This window comes from Perna viridis, chromosome 13 (assembly GCF_037379345.1).
Source record: "Perna viridis isolate PV_CMFRI_1.1 ecotype Kerala chromosome 13, ASM3737934v1, whole genome shotgun sequence".
Taxonomy (NCBI): Eukaryota; Metazoa; Mollusca; class Bivalvia; order Mytilida; family Mytilidae; genus Perna; species Perna viridis.
Window position 1 is genome coordinate 4,715,146 of NC_142457.1, and position 26,837 is coordinate 4,741,982.

At 33.1% G+C, this 26,837-nt stretch overlaps 1 pseudogene across 1 annotated transcript; it reads left to right on the forward strand.

The window, feature by feature from the left end:
• LOC148599329 (uncharacterized) lies at nt 1–26,837 on the forward strand (annotated as a pseudogene). The gene is made up of 10 exons (XR_015917759.1): nt 1–137; nt 321–629; nt 1,168–1,282; nt 2,502–2,685; nt 3,618–3,734; nt 19,130–19,432; nt 20,020–20,135; nt 21,603–21,780; nt 23,663–23,803; nt 24,193–26,837. The product of XR_015917759.1 is annotated as an uncharacterized LOC148599329 (transcript).

Here is a 26,837-nt window from a genome sequence, read left to right on the forward strand (position 1 = left end):
TTATTATTTAAACTATAACTTCGCATAGTATCTTCAATTATCAAAATATACTATTAGTAAGCGTGTATTAAAAATGGATTTACGGCTTTATCTAGTAATAACACATCTTATGGTTTTGGATATATCTCAAGCTAATGGTATGGTAAAATAATGACGATTTCTGTACACCTGCATTCGTAATATAAATAGCGCGGATGTTATTTTTTGTAGTTTTTGAGAGAGAAAAAAAATATATGAGCTAAGTACAAAAATTCCATAATACAAATTTTGGTTATTGCGATTAAAATTTAATAAAAAGGTCAATGTTTCTTTTCTGACAGTACGTTTGTCGCTAGAGGATAGGGTAATCGAACTCGGTAAGCCTTTGAAATTGAGGTGCAAGATAACAGAGCCAAGGCAGAGAAGAAGTCGGCAGTGGATTGGGGGAGAGGACAATGGACTTCTTTGTTTCAACGGTGTTGTCTCAGACCCATACAAATATAAAGAGATACAGGAAGACAGCAATACCTATGTACTACAAATATCAAATATTACAGAGTCTGATCTTGAATGTCCGTATGCCTGTCGTTATGGCTTCAAGTCAGATCAAAGAATTTTGAGTATAAACAGCACAGACATTGACTTCAAAGGTATGATATTGGATTATGTCCATGTGAAATAATAATTACCAGTTATCAGTTCCGTATTAGAAGAATAATTAACGGATGGTTATTCAAGATACATATATTTAAAACTATGTATTTTTTCCTTTTTAGTCGAGAAAATACTCGAATCGTGCAACGACGACAAAATTAGAGATCAAGATAATAATAAATTCATAAGTGCTGAGGTTTTACCATCATACTTGTAAACAATGTACTTACTTTTGAACAAAAAATCTTATTTGGTAATATATACCAGGGCGGATCCAAGGACGGGCGTGCCGGGTGTAACATCCCACCCAACTTAGAATTGGGAAACATTTTCTTGCATAGAAACTTTGGTTTAATCACACGCTTTACCTCAACATTTGCTAAATGGTCGCTTGCTCAGTGTTATATTTTATCACCCCCCCCCCCCTCACCTGATACCTGGGATCCGCCCATGTGTGAATTTGTGCATATAACATAAAAACATGCAACAGAAACATATGTTAAAAATGAGTATACGAATACCATTTGATTTCAGCTTCACCGTCAAACGAAACAAAATATATCAGTTACAGCCAAAGAAATGTTTTCACTATTTGGAGCTCCGGTTATGGAAGGTCTTTCCTGTACCATCGTGTGGTGTTAAGGTTAAGGTTTGTATAATTAAAACTTATCTTACTATAAAACGCATATCATGCAATGTATACACACAAAAATACAGAATAATTTGATGGATTCCTTAACCTGTAGTAATATGCACGTTAATGTAAGCAACAATATAAACAAATACAGCCAACAGTGCCTGACATGAGAATGATATGGTTGTGAACATATAATTATCATGTGAAACGAGCATGATACAAATGTATGATAATCATGAGTTTCAGTTTTCATATATATATATGAATTTTTTTTTGAAAGTTCTAACATCGTTGGGAATTTTTCAGACTCTTCTATAAGTTAACGTTATCTTCCCTGTATCAATTTGATCCGATGGAGCAGTGTAGCGAATAGAGTCGTCGCATTCTGAGACGTTGTATAATATTGATTTGTTGTGACATGCATCATTAATTTGATCCTCTGTGCTACATAATAACACCTAGATGAACTGTCCCGTACTACCATACATCGTGTACTAAGTTACAGCCCTAGATTAATCCTACGAGGAGGAATGACCCGGCCAGCAAAAGCTATACTTATATATAGCCTAGCTGGCCGGGTGGTCTAGGGCGCTGGATTTAGTGCAGGCGGTGTTGCCATAGATGTCACAGCGGTACGAGTTCGAGTCCCGCGGAGGGAACGACCAAAAAATTTGCATCGCAAACTTGACAGTTCTAACATCGTTGGGAATTTTTCAGGCCCTTTTATATATATGTGTGTGTGTGTATGTGATTATCACATGATAATCATATGATAAGCTAATGTTTTCATGCCAAATTTAGAATATGATAATCATATGGTAATCACGTGACGATAATTATGTAAATACCATATTATTACCGTTAGATTTTAATACTAATTAAGCACCATGTGATCATATTATGAATTCAAAATGATATAATGGCTTATGATGTTTTATCTACTTATTTTTCAACCAGCATTATTTGTGAATTTCATTTCTTTGTTTATTTATCTAAAGTTGTTTTGTTTTGTTCTTTGTTTGTTTATTTGTGTGTGTGTTCGTTTGTTTGTGTATGTGTTTATTTGCTTGTTTGTTTATTTGTTTTTACAATGCACTTTCTTTCTTTTAGTATCTTTATTTCTTAAAGTGTATATTCCAAAAACGATACTGTTGTAATGTTACATGTAACAAGTATATTGTATAAGGCCGTTAGCTACGAACTGATAATGTTTTGTTTAACATTTTTACAGGAAGACGACGAAAGAATTCCGCTTTCAAAGTTAAATAAAACCCGAAACGGACTAGTATTTGATATAATCTATCGAACTCAGTCGACTTCACCTCTCTACGAATGTGGAAAGCCGATCAGAATAGAATGCAATACGGAACACGATTCATACAACTTTTTCCAGCCTCAACCAAATGAGTGCAATGGTAAAATATGTCTAGTAATTTATTCTGAGTGATGTAGAATTTAAAATCACAATAAAAAGGTAAAACAAGGAAAGTCAAAGCCAAATATTGAGTAGCTGTCTTTGTAAGAATCATGCAAAATCTGGAAAATGTGATACACCTCAAAAAAGGCTACATATTTTTATTTTTGTAATTAAGTTGTTTCGTGGGTCTATATTACGAAATGTGTAATTAATCATTCTAATCTGCCTGCTCTTAAGAGATAATCAACATTGAAAATCCAATAGATTCTATTGTATTTGAGTGTCATTTACAGAGTTATCTCCCTTACTTTTGAATTCTATAGTGCATTCTATACAATTTTTATGTCCCATGAGCACGGGTTATATGAAAAACCAAATGTTAATTTATGTTTACTAAGGCATTTTAAACAAGATATCAACAATAAAAATGTGTAGGCTTTCCAACCATGTATCACATTTTGCATGATTCTTAGCTGGAGTGCTACTTAATATGTTTGTACTTGATATAATTTCCTTCAAAGGACACAGCGTTCGCCTATTTTATTTGAATGCCTTGTTCGTGAAGTTAAAAGGGTGTTTCAACGAACTTTGTGTTGATGCAACTCTGCATAAAAAACAGGCAGAGATTCGCGCATTTCTTAGTCCTAAATATTTTGGTATTGAAAACCTTAAATGGAAAATCTAATCAAAGATACATTTTCTTTTCAAAGTGAGTGGACATCAACATGTTCTTTCTTTTGAATCCGTATGTGTTGTCCTTAGTTCAACTTACCTCCAAGTACAAAATGTATTCATCCATCTTTTAAGTTCCTGGAACACATGTTTGCAAGATAGTTTAATTATTTTGGTGTTCAAACTTTACATATTTTTTGTCTGCAAATCACATCTCCAAATACTACATCAGTGAACATTTCTTTCTTTAATAAACAGTGAAGATTCGGTCCCAGACAGCGTTTATAGTAACATGTACTACCGCGATAGTTTGTTTATTTGTCACAGTTGTAGCAGTTTTTTGTTACATCATCTGGAAAAAGAATAGTTTAAAAGGTAAGAACAATGATACTTCAGAAACACATTGCTTTAATTTATTCTGTTTTTCAAACTTCTGAAATTTAACAACATGTAATTGTTGTTTTAGTAAATCAGTAATATTATACTTATCATATGTGCTAGACGAATACTTTCTCTTGATTGTTTTAATGCAAATGTACCACGCCTTATATTGGGAACTTCTGTTCTTCAAAAACGTATCAGAAATAAATCATACAATTTATGGATGTTTTAAACATGTATTTCAGAAAAAGAATGTCTTCAAACTTTATTTCCTGATGCTTGTCCAGTGGAGATTCAATCTGACATGAATGTTCTGATACAAGCAAAAGCGTGACAAGAAACAAGTCCATGTATACGGATTGGCTAACACTGTAGATTAACTTAACCTACATATTTACCTTGACGACTAAGTTACAGGACGGATCGATCAAGTCACAGCTTCAAATGTAACAGACGCTCATGAATTTTAATATTTTGCACAGAGTATTCGTTTAATTTACAATGACGTTGTCAAAATGAGTTTCCACTCTGATTAATTGAGCATACCCCATTTACTAGTCAAAATGTGTCGTATTAGAAATGCTTAAATAACTTTTTTGAAATTGGCATAAATACATATGTAGAACAACAATAGTGGAAAGTACAATAAAGTAATTTTCAGAAAACAACTCAACATCTTATAATAGATTATGAAATGCAATCGTTTGCATATAAAGTGCTGAAGCACTGAGTCAAGCAATCATTTCAGTATTTCGTACAGATTCATTTGATTGACTTGTAACTTCTAATTAAATGATAACTTTGGAGACTACAACACTAATTTACAGGTAGATATTCATTGCGCTCAAATCAAATACTACTTCTAGAAAGAAAACACATTTCATAAACTCATTACAAGGCCTCAAGCGTCGGATCCGGACATTTCATAAACTCATTACAAGGCCTCAAGCGTCGGATCCGGACATTTCATAAACTCATTACAAGGCCTCAAGCGTCGGATCCGGACATACAAATGCACCAGCCTACCTGGAATCTACATGTATCTGTAGATAGTATGATAGACAAACAAAAGCTCCAGTTTCTCGGCCGTATCCTCAACTTCCCAAGCATCTTTTTCTAACACGAATTATTGAATACCAGCACAAACATCTCGGATGTATATAAAAACCGGCTTTGTTCCAGATGATGTCCGTATAATCACTAAATATGGTATTGTCGATGTTCTGGATAGATTCATGATAGACCGAGCTTTCTTCGAAAAAAAATCGTGTACAAATTGATTATTGTAAGATTAGAGAGCTTGAAACATTGCGATGGAACAAGTATGTGTTACGCGAGCCTAACTTTGCTCACATTCGGCTCATTTACAATGAAGTGTGGAGAGAGATCATGATCATAAGTATCAACCCATTTGCATGTAGTGCTCTTCAGGACGCTCTGACTCAAGACGAACTCACCATTGTTATTATATCTTGTGACACAGACTTTTTATCTGGACAAGTAGAATAGACTTTCCTTTTCTAAAATATGCGAATCATATATCTTTAGAATCTGTCAGCACTTTTACAAGAAACCATTAGCAATAAACCATTTCCTTTTCGTACTTACCATTATGACTGAAAAAACTATATGAACATATTATACATACATTCCTATTCTGTATTTTACGTAGCTTTAATTTTCTAATCATTTTTATTTATTCATTCACTTAATTATTCATTTATAATTCGCATTTATATTCCTTATCAAACCAGTGAGAAGCTAGCCGTCGATACAACCCGCATGGAAGTAAGTCGTCAATAACTTAGTCGTCAATAATATTCTTGAATACATTGTATTTATAACATCTGGGTGGGTTCAAACAACATTTAAAATACGTTGAAATATGCGAAATCGATTTTGCTATTCTTAATAATTTACGCGAAGAACATAAGTAATTTGACCTGTGTAGACTGTTAAGTATAAAAAAAAAACAAATATTCAATATCTTATTAGTTTTGAATAATATTTAAAAAAAATACCTTGACCCTGGGAACTATGATAATTTCGTTTATTGCCTCCGTTGAAAATCATTTTGGTAATATAAGAAAAACTCTGTCACTGATGATAAACTTCAACATTTCTTATAAAACTTTAAAAGAGAAATAATTACTTTTCAACTATGAAGTATACTACATGAAATTTTCCGGAATTTTAAATTATTTGGAAGATTCAAATTTTTACATTTACATTACGGTTCAAAATGATTGTATGAAAGTAGTATGTATTTCTAAAACAACTTTTTTTTTAAATGTCGCTATAAATTCTTGAATATAAACAGTACAAACTACAATTGCATGAAATTATGTGAAAGTAACTTCTGTCTGGTTTGAAAAAAGTCTGTATTAAGGATGAAGGCATATATTTTCACGGGTTTCAAATATATTTCTTAGAACTTTCAACACGGGTTTGAAACGAGAGAAAAGGTAAAAACTACCGCCGTGTTAGATGGTTCTAGATGTAATTTGAATAGAAGAAAAGTTTAATGAATAAAATTCATGAAGCAAAAAGTTACGGGTACTTGTTGCATACATTTATCAGGCAGATCTTTGATTTCAATAGTACAGGACATATAAAATTATATGTTTACTTTTCAATTACGGAGGCATAGAACATACAGAAACGTAAACTATTCCGGCGCTGTTCACAAAGCATTTCATATATTGCATTCTTTTTGTTTTGTTTTTTTTTCAATTTTGTTTTTTTTTTTTTCGTTTTTCAGAAATATCTGAAATTTCAAGCAGATGTTTTATGAAAAATCCAATAAAATTTTGTTTTCGAAATCATACCGAAAATAAAAGTCGATTTTTTTCGGGTGTGACCCTTTTACTGTACCCCTTATTACTCTAAACTGTAAGAGTTAGCTAAAATCTGATTGAAACATTCAGGTATGAATTTTTATGAGGGATTAATTTTTTTAAAGTCGATTATTCGAGTGTGTCCCCTCTGACTGTAAATGCAAGCAGGGATTTGTATGAGGAGTCCAATTGATATTCTTATTTGAAAACGGTGAAACAATTAAGTAAAATCAGATTTTTTTCGAGTGTGGCCTTTTTGGACCCTTATACATGTAACTCGATAACCCTAAGATACATGTATATCTGAAATTAACGGTGTTTACAAAAATGGAAAATATATATAAGGAAATAAATTGGATGACACCAGAAGAATATCGATGTAACAAATTTCAAATGATCGATACATGTAATATCTAACAAACTTAAGGTACAATCTCTTTCCAACTATATATCCATTCCGAAACGGAGAGGATATATTATTGCCGTATTACAAATTGCCTCTTACAAAAGAATCTTTCTTTCCAGCTACTATTAAGAAATGAAAAAAATCCTGATATTTCAATATGAAAAATCTATTTAGTAACAGCATGTAGACAACTAGTAACAATTCTAGCTTCCGCCGTTTTTATTTGCTTTAATTTTCCCCGTGAGTGAATCATCACAGTTGTACCATACTTCAGAGGCATATTGTAGTAATGATCGAATATAAGATATATGTTTTCCAAGATGTTACGATTCGATCTTCTCGGTCCTATAGACAAATACAAGTATTACTATGCATGGGTAACTAAATAAATCTTAGTATTATTATTAATTTATGTGGTTCATAATAACAATTTCAAGTTTAGAGACAGCTAAAACCTTTTAAGTATAACTAATATTATTAATGACTTCGAATTATTGCACTCGTAATTTCAGAACTTTACATTCGTATATGATCTGCATAATTCTACATTACTACTCCACATTAAGCTGTGGGTCGGTGCAGTGTTAAGGTTTCATACCACTTATTCCACCAATGAGCTTTTAGAACGTTCGCAAAAATAGTCCTACACCAGTTTTAGTGCATTTGTGTTATGTTGCTGTGGAAAAAGTGCACATCAGATCTACACAAGTGAGCTTTTGTTTTGGAAGGGATTATATTTTCTTCGTTCCTACATAAAATGATCATGGTAACTTACTGTTATAAAGGTTGCTTATGAGTTCTGCATGAAGACCCTTTTTTGTGAAATGGAGAGGAATTCCCGTTCTATTTTTAGTTCACTGTCTTCTAGGAGCCAGTGTCACACCGAAAGGTAGTAAACCCCACATAATAATTTCAGGGCTATTAGTGTAAACATGCAGCTTTTGTGTGATGTATAGTCTTCTCTAGGTTAAACTTAAGGTAAAAGCTCCATAACACATTGAACTTAGTGAAATTAGCATTGGAGCCTATGGGAAGTGACATTAGTGGTTTGCAGCCTTTATATATACCGTCATAGCTTCAAACTACTAGATTCATACGAGATCAGAATGTACCTCTCAAATATCATACACATGTGTTCTACGTGTGTTGTTTACTTGTCTGAGAACGGAAAGTTTATATTAAAAGATGAAATGATCGGTTAGCATAGAACATTACCCATTTTCCGATTCAGACACAGGGGCTCATCACAATTGACTATATAGGTCATATACATTAGCAGGGCCCTGATATTTGTACGTGCGTCTCGGAATGTGACGACTCTGTTCGCTACACTCCCTCATCGGATCAAATTCATACAGGGAAGATAATGTATGCATAGAAGGGTCTGAAAAATTCCTAACGATATTAGAACTGTCAAATTCTAACATCATTGGGAATTTTTCAATTCCTTCTATATGTATACGTGTTGATACATGTAGCCCTTGCCAGATGTTTAGTCTGGTTCCTAATCTGGTTCCCTAGTCAATATCATAAGCGACCAAAACATCGCTAAAAGACTGAAACGAAAACATTACCTGCACTTCCTGGTAAGTGGTTGTTTTGAATGAAAAAACATTCAGGTTCTCACTGTTACGAAAAAGTATCATATAAAGGAAACCAAGATTCTAGTGGGAGTCACCCGATTTTAGAGCATTTCGTATTCGTGCCATTTCGAATGTTGAAAGCATGCCAAAATCAGTGGCAAAGAACATTGATTAGCGATTATTTTTTAAAAGTTAATCAAAATATACAATTAATTTAAGTTTTAAAACGTCGTTGTTTTACATGTACAAGTATAAATGCTGTGAAAAGGATTTTATTCGCGTTGAAGTAGTATTAGTATGTACAATGTATGAAACACGAATCTTTGTAAAGCATAATGAATCATATTGCTAAAAAACTTCATTACTTCCTATTTTTCTCTGGTTATAAAGTAGTCTTAAGATTTGATTGTTGCATGTATTGATATCATACATTTATAGATTCAATGCTACTTTGACGGCGTTGCTTACGGGGCGCCGAATGGGACTCGATCTTTATGTGTACACAAAATTGAATTCCGTCAAAACAAAATCATTTTCGTCATATAAGATTATGTTATACAGACTTTTTTATGACCACTTCAATTTTGTGAAGCACAATTCAATTTTGTGCCACAAAGTCTATTTTTTGTCACAAAATTCAAGTTTGTAAATTCAATTTTGTGTCACAGAAGTCAATTTTGTATGCAAATTGATTTACAGAATCCTTTGGATATGCAAATGAATTCTCTCTCATTACGATTTGTTTCTAATGACTTCGAACAAAGAAATACCATAGGGTTGATGCGCTATTCTGCAAGAGTAATACTTTATTAGGTGTTACTTATTTTTTTTTTTTGCAGAATAGCTCATCACCCATATGATATTTCATTGTCTGAAGTAATCGGAAACCAGCGTCTGCGAGACCAGTGGTTGTCATAATATTTCTCTCTCTCTTTTTTTTTTTTCAAACTAGTTAACTGAATCCAAACTAAACTATTTCATACAAAATTGACTTTTGTTGCCCAATATTCAAATTAGGTAACAAAAAAGTAAAATTTGTGATACAAAAATTAATTTTGTCATGACAAAAGTAACTTTTGTCCACTGACATAGTACTTTGTATGACAAAATTAAGATATGTATTATGATTTAAATTTTGTTAATCAGAACTCATTTTTGTTAAACAAAATTCAGTTTTGGTTTGTGAGAAATTGAATTTTGAGTACAAAACCCCAAGAGGCCCATTCGGCGCCCCGTACTGCTGAGCTATTGGCCGTCATGCCTCACAATATCTACCGTGTCAAAGGGTTTTGCTCGACCTTTCGGTTGAAATACCCTCACAAAATTATTACAATGTCTTTATCATTGAGTTTACATATAGATTTATTGATGATGTATTGTCCATTAAAAACCCTTCTTTTTTTTGTAAGTGGTTATAAATACCTCTAAAATATCCAATAGAGATCGAGATAAAGGCTACTGGAGAAACAGCTTATTCTGCATCTTTTGTGAACCTACTTACATGTACATCTCGAATTTGACAACAGTGGTCATCTCAGCACTAAGATTCATGACAAAAGACTGTAATTTTAATATCATATATTTTCCTTACCTGATCAGCAATATACCATTATCTCCTGTCTATTGTATTTGTATTTCACAAATGCTTCGTTACGCTAGCGTTGTTCTAGCTACTCTGATTTCCTTGAACGCCAATTATTTATTGATTGATTATTGGGGTTTAACGCCCGAGCAGCAATATTACACATGACATGGATGATAAAATGAACATGAAATGATGATGACATGAAAATGGGATTGAGCACAAGTATAATAGGGTCGGCACATTTTGATTGCCACAAGAAATAAGGAGGAATGTGTAGGATCGGGCAATTTAGTCTCCTGTGGCGGGTGCAAAGGTTCCTACTCCTATCGAATACCACAGCAGGGTTCTTTAAGGTGCGAGGAACGCGGCATCTATCCAAACACGGTGCACCACCACGGTTTGCGGTGAGATATTCTGTGTTATAGCCTGACCTCTGGCCTCAGTACCTGTTCATACCTAATCCAGTCGCTCACTGTCACTATATAAGAATAAGGGGGATGTAAACGACCCTGATAATTACAGAGCTATCACACTTATTAGTTGTCTGGGTAAGTTATTTACTTCCATTATAAATGAAAGACTAACAGATCTTTCAAATGAGATAAGTCTGAATTCAAAGAATCAAGCTGGATTCAGGAAAGGCCATTCAACTGCTGATTACATATTTGTCATATATGCTTTGATTTCATTATATCTATCAAGCGGAAAAAAGCTCTTCTGTACATTTATAGATTTTAGAAAGGCTTTTGATACGGTTTGGCGCACCGGACTATGGACTAAACTTAGGCGTAGTAATATTAGTGGTAAATGTTTTGATGTCATTTTTAATATGTATAACAATATAAGATCATGCGTTCAATACCGAAACGATCGTTCAGAATTCTTTCCTTGTTTGATAGGAGTCCGTCAAGGAGAAAACTTGTCGCCTTTCCTTTTCTCTATTTTCCTGAATGACTTGGAAGAATTCTTTAGGAATGCTGATTGCCGGTCATTAGACTTTATTCTAGATAAATCTCATGATGCTCTGCAGATATATTTAGAGATTTTTGCACTGTTGTATGCGGATGATACTGATGTTTTTGCACAAGCGAGCGACAACATGCAGAAATCGTTAGACATATTTTCGGCATATTGTGATACATGGAAATTATCGGTTAATACTAACAAGACTAAAGTTATAATATTTTGCAAACGCAAACCACGGCGACTGCCAGAGTTTAAACTTGAAATTGTCGACAGATATAATTATTTAGGATTATTGCTTAAGTATAACGGCTCATTCACTGATGCCCAAAGAAAATTGGTTGAACAAGCTGAAAAGACATTATTTGCCGTTTACACTAAAATTCGAAACTTAAATTTACCTATCGACATTCAATTAAAGCTTTTTGATTTTATGATTGCTCCTATTTTATTATATGGATCTGAAATTTGGGGATTCGAAAACACAAATTCCATAGAAAAGGTTCACTTGAAATTTTGTTAATAATGTTAGAAAAAGTACGCCGAACTGCATGGTGTATGGAGAACTTGGCCGATTCCCTTTAGACATAGATATAAAACTGAGGATGGTGTCAATTTACTCTCGCCTCCTCAAAAACGAAAATAAACTAAGTTGTATTGTATTTAAACTTATGTTTAATTTACATTTTGATAATGTTTGTAATTTTAAGTGGATCTCGTTCCTGAAGTCAATATTTGATTCATGTGGATTAAGCTATATATTCACCGATCAACAATTTATAGATTTTTCTTTATACAAACAACTAATTAAGCAGATATTGCAAGATCAATTCGTTCAAAAATTGCATAGTGACATTGATAACTCCTCTAGAGGATCTTTCTATGAGTTATTTAAGCAAAACTTTGGTCTTGAAACTTACTTACTTCGTTTACCCGAGAAATCCCGAATCTGGATAACCACATTTAGATCGTCCAATATAAAATTTCCTATAGATACTGGACGATGGCACAATATACCTAGACATGAACGAATATGTAGCTTATGCAATGAAGGTTTATTAGGATATGAGTTTCATTATTTATTTGTATGTAAAAATTCTATTGTTGTAAATCATAGGAAGCTATATGTACCAAAGTATTTTTCATCCCACCCATCAATACACAAGTTCAAGGGTATGTTTTCAAATTGTCATACAATTTAGTTATCTAAAATTTCCATCAAAAAACTGTCAGCTATATTGTAATTTAATGCATATATTTTATGTAATTTTTGTATATCTGTCTACCTTGCCATTTTCATTAATTGTATTTGTATTTGCCTCATGTTACACATAATCTGTGTCTGAGTGAAATAAAGAATCTTGAATCTTGATTGTACGTTAATTGTTTTGAAAAACACTCAGTATCGCAATTAGTGCATGTAGCTCTTTAAAAATGTAATACATACATGTATGATTGTCAGTCGATTATTTTTCCTAGACATGTATGTCCATATTCGAAAACGCCTAATTAGAAAGTCTAGTAAAATTTCACTATTTTACTTTCATTAAACTACTACATATCATTTTAAATTCCGTACGGTACAAATTTTATAAAAAGATTTGATAAAATTCTGAAGTTTAAATTTATCATAACAATGTGACCTTTACTCTTTACCTGTACCGCTAGTAAGCCAGTTGAAAGGTAGCATCTAAAATGTGTAACCCGTACCCGTACATACCAACTTTCCCCCGTACCAAAATAATGTTTAAACTTTTTGAAAATATCCACTTTTACAGTATGTTAAGAACTGAAAATTGCACGAGATGTGTAAAAATTCGGTTCAATTAATTTTTAATGAAGAAAATGATGTACATTTTTCTAATATTTCTTGGATCGGTTTTCTAAAGTCTATTTGAAATATGTAACCCGAAGTTACCGTTACAAACTATTAAATTGACTACTAAAAACCTTAGTACGCAATTATACTCATGTATTGTACAAATAACAAAAATACCTGACTTGGAGTTTGGCTACGGGAATTCCGGCTTACACATTTTAGACATTTTGAAACCAGAAAAAAGTCATTTTTACGAAATTGGCAAAATGGTATTTGGGTACGGGGAAAGACCGGTACGGGTACGGATACGGGTTATACATTTTATACCATATCCAGAAGCGGTAAGTTTGAATTTTCGAAAAGAATGTACATGTAATTTTAAAAATGTATTGCCGTCTCCATTTCCCGAGCCTTTACCATGGTACCCGTATACAATTTTCTGATTATCTTTTACCACATTATGTTAGATCTTTGATTTTTATCTTTGTATTGGTGTTTATCGAATGCCCATTGTGACAATGCATTATTACTGTTATAATCAAATTTTCCATGATTTGACAGAATTTTACTCAATTTATAGGCCTGTATAGTTCAGCAGCATCCACATATCCATTATCAATGTGCAAAATTTATGAAAATAGTTGATTTAACCCCCTGTACCCATATGCATGCAGGCATGCATGATACATTTTGACAAGTTTTGTAAATCACTCATTGTGTATGTTATAAGCACTCTGCATATTTTATCACTCCCTACATAGGTTTTTTGGTATTTAAACCACATACATTTCAATCCATAGACTGCATATAAAATTGTTCCCTGTGTATGTTACAAATGTACATGCACTTTCATACTCCAGCATGCATAAACCTTCATTCACTGTGTTTGTAATATTTACTTTTATGTAGCCCAGTCTTGATATGACAGGGGCAGACCCAGACACACTGAATTAACACACTGAAATTTGGCAAAATGCTTCCAATATTAAACAGGTATTTATAAAGTGTCCAAAATCAATATCTGATTAGGTACATTGCAGTATGACTGAAGGTGTAGGGGAATTAGGCTATGAATATTGCCCAAAAAATCAATATCTGATTAGGTACATTGCAGTATGACTTAAGGTGTAGGGGAATTAGGCTATGAATATTGCCCAAAAAATCAACTTTGTTGTAATAACATGAACTGTTAAAAAAAAGTCAGAATATATATTGGTATACATACATGTATATGGAAAATGAAGGATCACAATGGTGTCATAATTATATATCCTTTAACATACTAAGACTGTCGAAATTTGTAAATATAGTTGCTTTTTTTTCTGGCATATTTACATCCAGACATCAAGAAAACTATGTCCACACCCAGAAAAAAACTTTATACTTTCTCATATGATAAACTATGTAAAATGTTTCTTGGGTGTGGCCACCATTTCCTTGCCTGTTAGGCTGTTATATGACCAAAAGTGACCAAAAAGTCAAAATTGAACAGAATATCCATGTTTTGATAAATTTCAAGCAATTATTTTGTCCTTTTAAAACAAGAATTTTCATATGTCCTTATATGTTCTTAGTTGTTTTGGAATAAAATCTCCAAATTCGCAATTAACACTTAAAATTCACTTTCGACAATTGATGATTAAATTTTAGTTGTATTTTAGGTTAAAACAAGCCTTTAATACCCCTTCTCCTTTATGCACTTTGGGATTGTTTGACATTTTTCAGCAGCTGATGTGAAATGCCTATTGAACCTTCATCCTGTAAATGAAACGAATTATAAATATTGTAACCATAACATTGTACATACATGTAAAATTGGCTGGCTTTTCTCCAAATTTGAACTAATAAGAAAAAAAATTGACATCAAATTTTGATATAGCATACCATTGAAATACATGTTTTCTTATTCTTACTATGAAACTCAAGTATAATTTTGACAGTAAGATTTTCTTACTATGAAACTGAAGTATAATTTTGACATAAACACTTCCAATATCATGCATTTAAAAGGGGAATCACATTTTATTCAGTTGTTGAAAAAGGGGGGGGGGGGTTGAACATTTTTTCAGTACTTTTAAAATGGGGGAGGGGGGGTAGTTCTGTTTGACCATTGTAAATTTATGTTTTGCTGGCATTTTGAATAACCAGATAAACTATTTTTTACTATTCCATGGAAAAAAAAGTAAAATTAGAGTAGCTTCAGAAATATAACTACAAATTCCCCCCAAAATAAAAATGGTCATGCAGTGGTGCCTTAATATAAATGCCCAATGATTGCTACTGCTTGGTGCCTACCCCACCCCCCTTTTAGTTGATTCTCTGTAATGTATAAGTGATAATATCAATTTAAACTTGTATTCAAAATATGTAAACTGTACACATTGTTTTTATCTAGTACATTCACACTACTGGTATCAAACCGATATGCATGTTGTATAAAACTTTGTTCACACACTATACAAGTACATTTGTACATGCAATTAATTTTTTTTTTTTTTTTTTGGGGGGGGGGAGGGGTTCAGAGATTTGAATAAAGGGGTTCCTGAGGTTATTTGTTCCTTTATGCATTTAAAAAAAATTCTGACATAGAATTGGGGTGAGGATTTTGTTACGCCAGAGTCAATACCTTATTTAAACGGGTGCATGGTGCATTGAAAGAGGGATAACTCTTATTTACCATTAAACTGAGAGCACTGAAATCAAGAATAATGTTAGGACTGAGTAAGTTGAATGCAAAATGTCTTTAAAAAGTTTAATGATATATTGAAAGAATCAACTAAACTTGGTATTATTCTTCCTTAAAATATTCTACACCACAGCAATCCTTTATTTTTTCAACCCACGGAAAAACATATCCACTGTAACAAAAATTACTAGAAATAGAACATACATGTAGGTAGAAGGGTACTATTTATTTCTCATAGGCGACAATGGTGAAACTTTTGAAAAATTCACACCTTTAAAGCAATGACAGAGCTATAAACTGACTTTTTTCCAGTAATATCTTCATTTCTCTAACTAAAATTGCAATCAAAGTCATAGCAAAACCGTCTCCATTCTTAAGTATTTTAAGCAGATGATGTTTGGGGTCAAAGTTCTACCTACATATATACCAACAAATTGAAACTTAACATCTTAAATTAAAGTCATATTATGAGTCGCAAATTATTATTGAGATTTTCTATATTGAAATAAGTTATTTTCTTTCATTTGTTTTATCCTCACAAGCACTTTTCTATACCTACCCTCCCTTACATAAAGTGTAATCTTTGACATGACTTTATCAATATATGATATTTCAGCTTCATGCTTTGGAATCATCATAATTTGTTGTCAGAACCTTTTTTGAATCCAGATTTACTTAGAATATGCATATTTTCATCGAAATGAGGCTAAAAAAAAGCTTTTATGCATATTAGTACCATTTTCTAAAATCACATCACCAACTCCATTCCACACTTTAGCACACATTAAGAAAATGCCAGAAATTATTATTGATGGCTGAATTTACATTGTAAACTAAAAAAACATGACTAAAAGAGGAAAAATAAAGTACATGTATATCTCCTAAAAACTAGAAAATATAGATAAACATACCCTTATAGAACTTAGATTTCCTAGATTGCTCAGTCACACATGCAGGTAGTATAAAAATGACTGCTGTTTTTTCTAGAACTGGTCTAAATGGAAGGAAATCTTTAAATTATTTCAATTCAGGCCTATTTTACTCCAAAATCTCCAAAATTTAAAGAACGATCATCATGAAAGGCTGATATAAGGTTTTTCATATGCTTAGTTCCATATTTTTTCTGTAAAATTAGCCACCTGGAGCCTCTTGTTTACCTTATATTTCACAATAAACAAACAGCAAATTAAAAAAATACTACAATTCCTTATAGGTTGTTATTATCAATCTAGATGAAGATCAGAATTGATATAGCAGTCACCAGAGCCTTTAGATTTGTAAAGCCTGATGGCATCTGTAATTATCTTACACTACTGCAAGAACATATTCCCATTGGCCCCATTAAGGTTCACATGCAGATAGTTAGGTCCACTTTGTTGGTATTTCTAATACGTTCATTTCAATTCTATGTTATTGACAACAATAAACAAACCCAATAAAGAACTTTTACTGCCAACTTAATATGCTTGATTAATTTAGTTTGTAATTAAAAATAGATGACCTCTTATCAGTACCTGTTTATTTCTACATGTTCTATGCATTTAACCGAATAAACAAGTTGCTCAGTGTCCTTATATTCAAGTTGCCTATTTAATTTCAAACGCGTAATAAACCATTTGATGTTTAGCTAGAAATAACAACCCTGCAAGTATATAAATACTACTCTTCAATCATAGAATTGGAATATGAAGAGAGATGCTGAGTACCAGTTGGAAGAACTGTTTTCAGATATCTCATGCAGGCCCTGACGGATAAAAGGGGCAGTTGTTCCGATCAAGAAATTTGTATAAAGAAAGGGATTTCATGCTATTATTTGCTGCTCATCTTTTGGCCATTTTTGTTACAAAAGGGTAGCACAACCCCCGAAACCATATTGATGTATCATTCACTGTATCATGTATTTTATTAAGGTAACCGCCTCCTGGCATCGGAAGCCCAGAGATGGCAAACACAAATGAAACTTTGCATAGACGATGGCATAGGAATTTTGATAATGCAATTCTCAAGAATGTGTCATTTTTTTTTTTTTGATCTGGTGTTATTGGTTTTTGCAATAATAATTCTATTTAGCTACTGTGGCCATGTGTATGCTATTAAAATAGAGTTGTAGGAGCTCCAGGGCCTTAAAAGTGCATGTCTAGTTTTTTTGCACCTGGCATGATTGGATGAAGTTATATCAGAGGGGCTTGCTCCCACTATCATATATGCAACCCGTCTGTATATAATAAGAAGTATTTGGTGGTGATATCGGTGTTTATTTATTAGATTGGTTGCAGAGCAGTAAATAGTAATATGTTCGATTTTATTAGTGGGAAATGAGTTGAAGCGAGTTACTCCCAAATCTAGGATCCCCCTTTTCGTGTTATATACTAGTCGGGCTGTATGTTTGATATTGGGAGCAAGCTGTATATCTCCTAAAAACTAGAAAATAGAGAGATAAACATTAATGTAGGTACACTGAAACTAGTGCTATATTTGATTTCAGGCGATTTCATCATGTTCATTATCATCAGATCATCATCACCCTTCATTTTTGTCAGTGTTTTGATTGGGAGACTACTTTCAGAAGGTAAACTTACACATAAAAAGCTGTTATCACTCGATGAAGCATACATACATGTACATGAGGTGTCCCGTTCTAGGCTTTTCAGTAAACCTTTTTTTATAATGTACGACGGTTTTGAACACCTCGTTCATGTACATTTGTTCATGTATGCGGCAACGCATTAATGTCAGGATTGTGAACCGCAGATACATGTACATGTAAGCTGTTCCTACGTTCATACATGTAATTGTTATTTCTCACGGATCTAATACGGCACTAATCAAACGCTATGGAAAAGTACACTCGGAGGTCAACAGCTGGAAAAGCAAGTGGATATATTGTACATGTATAACCAATTCGTAAAGTTGGACAATTAACTATATATGGTACATGTACTACAATGTATAATACCGCTTTAAATGGTTGAAAGATACGAAACTGAATTGATGCCCATTCAAAAACAGTTTTTTTTTATTTTGTCGAAGGATTTTAGATCACTGCGAACTTCTATATACCACGATGCGTAACAGTCGGTGACGGGAATCATTTGGTCATTTATAGTCCATACGAAGTCTTTTCGGAAAACACAAAACAACTGATTGTGCAGCGCTAAAAACTAAACATCGCCATCTACTTGCGTAGAACGAGCGCACATTTAACATTTGTTGCAGTTTTTTTTTAATTTGCAGATGAAGTGGGTATAGAGTTAGTATCAGCGTGAAGGTCATAGATGATTAAGCCTCAATGCTTCACTTTTTACATTCAGGTAAAAAAAAAGAAAAAAAAAAAACAGCTGAGCATGAAGGCTTTTCGAAAGATATGAGGCAACCAGAAAATCTTTGATCGGGTCATTGCAGCATACTTTGCAAGGATTAAGAAAATTTCGCTCAGCAACATTTGAAACAGTTTATTTCTCTTCAATACGTAAATGTAGATAAGCTTTTATTTAAATGGTATAATTTCAGTATCCTTAAAGATTGAAACCAATGTTGTGGAAATAGGAAAAAACATAAGATTTGACTGTTTTATATCCGATCTCTCCAAACGTCGGAGCCGACAGTGGATAGGAGGACCTGACAATGGCCTGTTGAGTTTTAATGGTGTCTCATCAAACCCTAAAAAGTACAAAGAGACTGAGATAAATGCCACATATTTTACACTGCAAGTATTCAACATTACTGAAGACGATTTAAATTGTCCGTACGCCTGTAGATACGGTTTCAAGTCGGATGAAATGGTGCTGAAAGTGAATGAGCAAACTTTTAAATGTAAGTTAAAACTTATTTTATCACTTTGAACATTCATACATGTACATGTATCGTTGAGACTTCCAATTCCACTGTACTTGCTAGGTTCATGTGTTCGCAAAGCATTAAATTAATATCTTTGTGTACTAACATGTATATTAGAAATCATTTTATTTTTCGGGCTTATTACAATGCGTTGGTCATCAACCAGTTTCTCATTGGCACATTTTTCTTTGTGCTGATTTCGCACCATTTGAATTAATCCAGCAATTTACTACAGATTCACTATATACATTTTGTACTACTGTTTGTATATTCCTAATTATAATTTTGTTAGGCCTGTTAGGCCTGCATGTTCTTCCTAATTTAATTTCTAATGGATTCTGGTCCAAAAAATATTGATTCGAACTCAAAACGTTATAATTTGTTTTTGGGGTATTAAAACCAAATGAAGTTAATGTCGCAACGTACTAAGGCAGGTTATTTTAGTTAGGTTAAACAAAATATCCTGAATTGTTCAAAATAGAACCAACCAACCAGAATGCTTGATACAAATCAAATCTTATGATATGCTAATATTGACTTGTCTTTCAAATTTGTATATGTAGATATACCACAAAGCAGCGAAATCCAAGCCTTGTACACCATGGAAAACGGAGCTTACTCGCTGAGGATCAATATTAGCAGAGTTTTTCCAACTCCCGTTTGTTCCCTTGTTACATCGGTAAGTTATAATATGTACTTAAAACACGTGTTTGTCTAGGACTGTTGAATCCACAGCAATAGGGTATGTAATTCTCGTTCTGGTTTCTTTTTCTTTACCGGAATTTCCAACGTAGAACGTATTGAAAACCAAAGACCGGTTTGCATTTAATTCTTTACTTCCGGGATATCGAAATGCTACATAAAATGCGAAATCTTCTATCTTTTGTTTTTCTCTTAACAACATTTCATGTAGAAGTAGATATTTGTCATTTTTATCAATATCTTTTTACACAAAAAGATGTTTTTACACTTAACGCTAAACTCAAAGCTCTCTAAATGACTTATCTCCATGCATTGAAAGGTATATTAGGACCCGTTGTCGTGAAACCACGGGGTCATATGACGAGATTTACATACCCTATATGAGGTTACATGTTCCTCGTAAAGGAATCACACTCTTCACATTGACGTACTCCCAAACAGTTAGAGTGGGGAAACGCTCTCGGACTTGGGGTCTGGGAGTAGGCCAGAACGTCAACAGAGCAGCCCAGTCGCTAGTAGGACATACTCTGACTGAGTTCTTCGGTCGGGTATCCCGCAGGCTGGGCTGCGCTACCTCCAACTACTAACAAACATTTACTAACAAAATCCCGGTAAGGGGCGGTCGTGCGAGATCCGTAAGGATAGTCAAGACCGTAAACACTCCCAATCATCATAAAGGAAACTTACTTGCGGTGAAATCATTGGACCGATGTTGAAAAAAACAATCTAACGGAAGGAGAAAAAGAAGGGATAAATATTTCTTAAATAATTGGGTGCACTTTTGTATAGTAGAGAGACAGTAAGGGTTGTAACTGCTATTAAAGAAAAATATCCACCATTTTACGTTCTTGTTCATTGATATAAATACCCGACAATCGATGGCCATACACAAGAAAAGGAGGGTGCACTCCTCCATGTTTAACATTGTAGAGGTTTCATTTGCACACATGCATTATTTTATTTTTTTAATTTGTGCTAGAATTAGAAATTTATTTGCATCAATCTACCTGTACCTGTACATGTATTTAAATTGATATATGTATATACAATGTATGAGTTGTCAGGAGAATGTACCTTTTCATGAACTAAATTGTCGTCAAGAAGTCAAAACAATGTAACAATTTAATTAATTCACGCAAGTTATCATTCAAGTTCATTTTATATGTGAAATTATGTTTAGAGTTGTCTCCCTTTTTACAATTTATGGAATTGAACAATGAATCAACACTATGGATGAACACTCACATTTTATGCAAGACTTTGTTTGAACAAAGACAGGCATTGCTTTTTTGTTTGAAGGTTTTGACCACCCTTTTCCTGTAATACAAAAGATGGTAACCGAATCAGTCATGAGTTGATATGTTTTAAAAACTGTGGATATAGATGGAACTTTTTACTTTATTTTACTTTGTTATATATGAATGATTTTTTTATTTAACTTTAGAAAGAAGAACATCGCTTAAAAGAAACTCTGACTGATAAAGATGGTATTTTTGAAAAGGTTTCTTACTTTGTTACATCTAAGAGTCCAATGCATGATTGTAGCAGTCCAATTAAGGTTGTTTGTAACATCAGCGATGAGGTGCTGGCAATACCAGTTACCCATAGTTTAGGATGCCCGGGTAAGCTGAACTGTCAAAAATGACATTTACGATATACATGTACATACATGTGTATGTACATGTACAATGTTAATCATGTTCGTCGGATGTACAAATCACGCATTGTTCATAAAGGTTGGTATATAAATTGAAATTAAATGAAACTATGGACATTCAAATGAAATATCGAATATAAAATACATTCTTTGAACTTTCTTATTGAAATGGGATATCGGAGTGTCCATTGACATCGGATGTGGGGAGTGTCCGTTGTCTCTTTGTGTTACTAAGAGACAACGGACACTCCCCACATCCGATATCAATGGACACTCCGAAATCCCATTTCAATATCCTATTGCAGTGAATCCTTTCTGAACAGAACCAATCTTTGACTGTAGAATGTGGTTTAAACAGTTATACATGTATTTGTTTTCAGTTTATTTCAAGTTTAAAATTACAAATGTAAGGGACTTGAACTAGATGCTTATTAGTCCTTATCGGCGACTTTTGCCGAAACAGACTTAAATTTAACATTCCGTCTGTCCGTCCGTCTGTATGTCAGTCGGGTAAATCAGTTTTTCGCATGTTTTTCGTCATGTTTGTAGATACACATCTGATATCTGATACATTGTTTAACCATATGGTTACAGATTAATTTCGAGTTTTTTTTTCTGATCCGTTGATTTTATGCTGAGTTATGGCCTTTGGACTTAATACTCCTTTATTATGCTTGCATATTCATTTGATATTTGGAACACTACTTCATCATGACGAGGTACAGGTCAAGTTTTAAATTTGTTCTATTCCGTTGGTGTTTTTATACAAGAACTAAGTTTTCCAAAACTTCTTTCCTTATGCTTGCAGATATACGTTTGATATTTGGTTCCTTGCTTTACCATGACAATTGATAGATCAACTAGACATTTTCTTCCAGTCCTTTGATTATTTTAATAAGTGGTGGTTTTTGTGTTTTTGAAAATTAATTGAGCGTCAGTTTTCTGCACTTTTATGCATAAAGTTGCATTCTGTTCTCTTCGATAATTTTGTTTTGTTTTGTTTTTTTTTTGGCAGGAGAGCATATTAAAATATGTACCATGCCATACTCTCGGGATACTTATTTTAGATCGATCGTTGGTTTATTTAGGGTTCAGTTTTACAATTGCGAATTATTAGTATACAGTGTCATCCCACAATTATGTATAAAGATTGAAACATGCCTACGACAATCCAGCATCGTCATGAATACTTGTGTGTTTGAACATTCGTTATTAAAACTAAGCTGGAAATGGAGAAACTTTATTCAAAAATACCAGGACATGCAGGGTGAAGTCACAATTTTACATTGCACTTGTATATTGATTTCCACAGACTGGGGAGGCAAGGCCGTCTCAGTGTCAGTGGTAACAACATACAGATCAAACGTGGAGTCAACGATTAATTTAAACATATACATGTATGTCGAACAGGCTGTCTGAGCTCTTTGCTGTCTTAGTTGAGACGATGTTACAGGAAAAAACATATACATGTACCATTTATACCTGTTTCTATGAAAACTCGCTGATTATTTTGTCATAGTGCATATTCTGTTGGAGGAAAATACATGTTTCAACACACATGAGTATAATATATTCAAGTTATGTACGTTCACTTTCATCATAAAAGTCCTAGTTTATGTTTAGTTTTTTCTTGAACTATCAAATCATGTAAATAAACAGAATGCACACATTTTCACTTGTCTGAAACGTGATTCATCCGTCTTCCGTCTTTCATGGTCTGAATTGCTATATGCTTGCATTACATTGTACACTGAATTGGTTCGCTTATAGCACACTTATGATAGGAAATTTACATCTAAATCTAGTCAACGTGTTTTATACATATAGTTGTTTTTCATATATTAAAGCGAGGGACCAGTCGTCAACAATGGAAGATAAACAAAATGTTACAGTCATCTACATAGTAGTTCCCATTGTGGCATTACTGATTACTGGAATAATTTGTATTATTATAGGATATAGATACCGCTGCACCCAATACATTCAAGGTATAACATAACCATATAGATTGTTCTTTTTTTCATTTTGGCCCTGCATTATGTTCGAAGAGAGTCGTACATATATTGTGTTGGATAGCTTTATTGAACTTGAGCTACATCAATGCACCATACATCCTTAATTCCGATGCCACATTCCTGTGACCATGAACACCAGCGGTGATATGCAATCACACAATTCGACTATGTTACTCTTTACTGAAGCACAGCTTCCCATTAAGCAAATACGGTAATTTTACTTTATTGGTATACAGTTATTTTACTTAAGAATAGAGTTACCGATTCTTACAGGGATTTATAATTTCCACGTTTGATTTACAATTATTATAACTTGTTTTTCCATATAAATATTTTAGAGCTCTTACGCTGTTTTTTTTCAGCATCTACTAATAGCGAACTAAATGGGATTTGAAGACTATTCTGATGATTAATTCAAAGATGTATTGTAGAATTATAATTATTCCTTCAGAAGGCAGCTATGTTCCTGATTTTGTTGAAGTTCAAATTACCATCCTGTGTTCAATAACCGTCAATGCGTCCACCTAATGTGTACTCTACTATAGCTATAATCCGTTGAACGTGTCGTTTTACCCAGTCTTTAAGACTGCTTGGCTTCAAATTACCATTCTTTGTTCAATAACCGTCCATGCGTCCACCTAATGTTTTCTTAGATTTTGTGTGTATGTGATAATGTTACTGTAACGGATTCTTTAGTTTGAATTTTTACATTTGACAATCTTAGAAAATAAGTATGGTAACTATTTTTGTTTTTTTACATTTTTAGCCTGAACTTCTACAAATATTGTTTCTACAAGTTCACAGTTTTGGCTACCTTAGATATGTGCTTTAACAATTATCCATTCGCTGTAATACAATAATAATATTATATTTATTTTTCTGATGTTTATACATTAATGTATTTTGTTACCTATATTTTGCTTTCATTAGATAGACAAATGTGTGTTCTTTGTTTTTTTTTTGATTGTTGTCATTTTATATTAAGTCAAACGAATTATTTGATATCAATCTGATATAGATTGTCACGGTGCCTTATCTATTTTTTATGCCCCGCAACGATAAGTAAACGATCCGTAATTCTGTCCGTCCCATCAGTTTGCCGCACTTTTTTTAAAAACCCTTGAAGGTATTGAACTGATTTTTTGTGTATGAGTCTTTCTAGATTAGTTACAGATCGAGTTAAAGTTTTGTTTCGCTACGCTGAGTTTTACCTGAATTATGGGCCCTGGACTTAAAAATATCCATGGAAATAACAGTTTTCCGCACTTTTTTGGTAAACCCTTGAAGATATTGAACTGATTTTTTGTATGCGAGTCTGTCATGATTAGTTACAGAATGAGGTAAAGTTTCGTTCCGCTACGCTGAGTTTTACGAAAAAATATGGGCCCTGGACTTTAAAAAAATCATGGAAATAACAGTTTTCCGCACTTTTTTGGTAAACCCTTGAAGATATTGAACTGCTGTATGTGAGTTAATTACAAATTGAGTCTCGTCTGAATATAGCTGAAATATTGCTGCTCGGACATTAAACCCCAACAAACAAACAAACAAACAAACAAATTGAGTATAAGTTTCATTCTTCTACGCTGAGTTTTACCAAAATAATGGGCCCTGCACTTTAAAAATTGTATTGAAATAATAGTTTTTCCCTTTTTTTTTGTAAATGCTTGAAGATATTTGACTGGTTTTTGGTATGTGAGTCTGTCATGATTAGTAACAGATTGAGTTTAAGTTTTGTTTGGCTATGCCGAGTTTTACTCAAAACCACATATAGGGGCATCATTTGTGTCTCACAGACACAATAACACATCTGACAAAGTGCTTTTTACAATTGTGAGTTATGATATAGCTGTATGAAGGTTTAATGCGGGGGCATCACTTTATCTAGTTTGTTTTGGTTTTTAAAGAAATATGTTGTACTGTTACTTATTTTTTTCATTTTTCCTCGTCGTTATACCTCTGCAAAGAAGAAGGTACATGTATAATTTTTTATTGTGTCTACACATTCTTCGTCCATCCAGTTTCCTTTTGCACATTCTTTATTATCCCATGATTCTATTGTGACCTCCTATTTTAGTTTGCAAAACAATGACCTTGGCATTCATCTACCAAAGGGGGATAACCTCCCCGTGAATTCGATATAAATCTTACGATTTCTTTCTTAGGTGGTGTCATTGTATCTCCTATTTTTACTTAAATGTCTTTCAGGGTATCCTGATGTAAAACATTGACTTTGTTTAGCTATTAAAGGGAGGGGGCATCCTTTGTATTTTCTATCTGATTGACGTGTGGATTTTCTTGTATGACGTTTTGGGAGCGGGTCGCTGCCGAACACATATTAACCTTTGCTCACGCTATTTGTAATAAATGACAATCAAGGAAGAGGTATCTCCTGAGATACTTATTTGATAAATGTTTTCTGTCTATACTTTATTTAAGGTCATAACATGTACATGTACTATAGTTAACATTTGTATAGATATATCCTTCATTGATAAGAAGATAATACACATGCATAATCAGAACATATTATACATTATTTATAAGGGGATACACAACCAAATGTACCTCACATGAGATTCGTATGGTTTTCAACATATGCTTATTATGTATTTCAATTTTTCATATGAATGTCGCACAATTATCATGTGTTTCAGTTTTATATGATTTTTGTATGGTTATTATATGATAATCGTATGTTTTTTTCCCCTCACAAACATACATGAATGAACAGATTATCAGATGATTTCTGTTAACATATTTGAGTCATATGATAATCATATGACTATCATATGATAATCATAATTTTGATGAATTGGCACTACATGATTTGCATGTGGCACATTTCGAAGTTTATAGAAATATTTACAATTTTAAGACATAAGTGAATTAAAGTATTTCTTTTTCATGTATTTCCTTGCGAAATTCTACAGATTCAATGCTATAGATATATAAAACGCTTGTATACATGTATGTTTTTTGTATATTTTTTTACATTGAAATAAAT